The 2406-nt window shown below is 44.0% G+C and overlaps 1 protein-coding gene across 10 annotated transcripts in view; it reads left to right on the plus strand.

Moving 5' to 3' along the window:
* tns1b (tensin 1b) overlaps positions 1-2406 on the plus strand; it is a 202280-nt gene that overhangs the window by 75401 nt on the left and 124473 nt on the right. The gene's annotated exons all lie outside the window — the stretch shown is intronic.

The raw sequence follows: 2406 nt of genomic DNA on the forward strand, positions 1-2406 counted from the left end.
CTGTGTGTGTGTGTGTGTGTGTGTGTGTGTGTCTGTGTCTGTGGGAGTGTGTCTGTGTGTGTGTGTGTCTGTGGGAGTGTGTCTGTGTGTGTGTGTGTCTGTGTAGGTAGAGTTTGGGAACTTTATGTTGCAAAAAAATGTGAAGAATGTCTAAACAAGTGCTCTTTGTACCAGGATGTGTTTATGTTGGATAAACTCTTGCGTCGTAGAGATCGCCCTGCCTCTAAAAATAAAAGACCTCTGGATGGAGCCGTCTGTTGATTCATCTTGTTTTTAAAAGGCAAAGAGCACATAGAAGAAAATGGGAGGGAAAATGGATTAAGCTGAAGTTCCTGCAGGGTTGTAAAAGTGCCACGAGAGCTTTACAGGAGGATTGGCACACCTGAACACATATAGGGTACGTAGGTACACACAGTATATATGCAACCTTCATCTGGTATCCATTAATCAAGTGGGTGCTGCTTGCCAGCTTTGCCAAATCCCCATTTTACTCACAGGAAATGCCAGTTCTGCAGGGCAGACAGGCCATGCTCAGTATGAGGTGGGGGCTTTGGCCAGGCCTGGAGTAGAGCAAAGTAGAGGAAATGATAAGCCCGGCCCATGCACCTTTCTTATTTGTCTTTGCATTGCAATATTTAACTTGTAGCACCAGAAGAGCCAGTAGATTTGGAGGATTTAAGGAACAGGGGCCTGCATTGGCCATCTAAAGACGTGCCTTTTGGGGTCGATACAACCGTCTTTTTTCCCCTTTTGTCTGACCGGCCCATAAAACAGGCAGACCGGCCCAATGGTATTGGTTTTTGTATTTGTTTTTAACACTGGACACCAGTCACATGTTGGGACTCTGTGCCTACATTAGATGATGGTCTCGTCTTCCTCAATATCCAGAAAGAGTGTAGGAAGATGAAGCAGGAAGTACCTAGACATGTCCATCATAAATTGATGCAGAACATTTACATTTTGTTTGAAGTGCAAACAAAATCTATCAATTCAAAATTTATTTTTCAGAAACAAGGTCCCCTTAACTCTGTTAGTGTTCATATGGACTATTTTGTAGAATGTATAGGAAAGAAGTGAACACAGTAGGTACCCTATTATATAATGATCCCGCCATTATGTCTCCTGTATGTACAGGTCTTATTGAGGATAAATATGTAGCCAGAACATAGGGTCCAACATTTCTTTCCTTTGTGTTCACTACATCCCTCTCAGTTCTCTCTGTCGCTGTGTTTCAGAAAAACAGCGAGAAAGCGAAAGCTACAGACTTGCTGATAACGTGACTTTCTGGAAGTCACAGGTCACTTTTTTTTTGGTAGGAGACATAACTCCTGTTCTCTCCCAATGTCTATATATACAACACTGGAACTTTCCATCTCCAGAAATCACAGCAGCATTTCCTTTTCCAAACATTTCAGCTGAACATGTCGTAGCTTTGGCAGGAAGCAATTTGCTAACAAGCCTGAGATGAAAACAAGGGAGTGACCACTACAGGGTCAAGCTCGATCACTATCGGCACTCAGTCAGGCCTGCAAGACTTTTTTATAATGAATTATTTATTTTTTTGAATCAGATAAAGCTCTTTCCTATGTGCTGTCATTCAAATATGACCTAACATGTTGGGAATCTGAACTCCTGATAAATCATAACTCTTAGCTGGGACAGTTATCGCAAGTACACACTACAGCTATAAATCTCTGTCTGGAGATAAGACTAATATGTGGCCCAGATTTAACCTGGCAGCTGCAAACAAATGGTCAGACCTGTGTGTGTGTGTGTGTGTGTGTGTGTGCGTGTGTGTGTGTGTGTGTGTGTGTGCGTGTGTGTGTGTGTGTGTGTGTGTGTGTGTGTGTCCACCCTTAGGTGTGTTTGCTCTCAGCTGGATGTGAGAAAAGCTTTAAATCTTGTCAGTAAGATGTCTCTACTGGGTGACAACAGGAGAGAGCCAGAGTGTTAGGTTGCCCTGGAAGTTGAGACAGGAGGGATTTTAAGGTCAATTTACCCAAATCCTTGTACCTTTGTGCCAAATACCCAACCACTCATTTCTTTCACACGGCCGCTTCCTTTGCCCAAACTTGACCTCTTCATTAAAAAACACAATGGCAGGATGTGTGGGACTTTCTCACTGTGCTGCTTTAATGAAAGCTAAAACCTTAGACTACGTAAGAGCTCTTGGTCTGCTCACGCTGATCACACTGGCGTTCACATCTGTAGTTGGCTTGGTTCGGACCAAAGGCCAAACATAGCACAGTGTAGCATGTTCAGACGTTTTTGGTTCCTTTTCACAGCACACGGTTTGCTCTGGTCTGAATTAGTTGGTGTAACCATAGGCATAAATCTTGGGGGGAGGGGGGGGTGGGCAGGGACACAGGTGTAGAGTCTCAGGTAAGGACCAGGGAGACCAGGGGG

The sequence above is a fragment of the Etheostoma cragini genome, chromosome 11 (assembly GCF_013103735.1).
Source record: "Etheostoma cragini isolate CJK2018 chromosome 11, CSU_Ecrag_1.0, whole genome shotgun sequence".
Taxonomy (NCBI): domain Eukaryota; kingdom Metazoa; phylum Chordata; class Actinopteri; order Perciformes; family Percidae; genus Etheostoma; species Etheostoma cragini.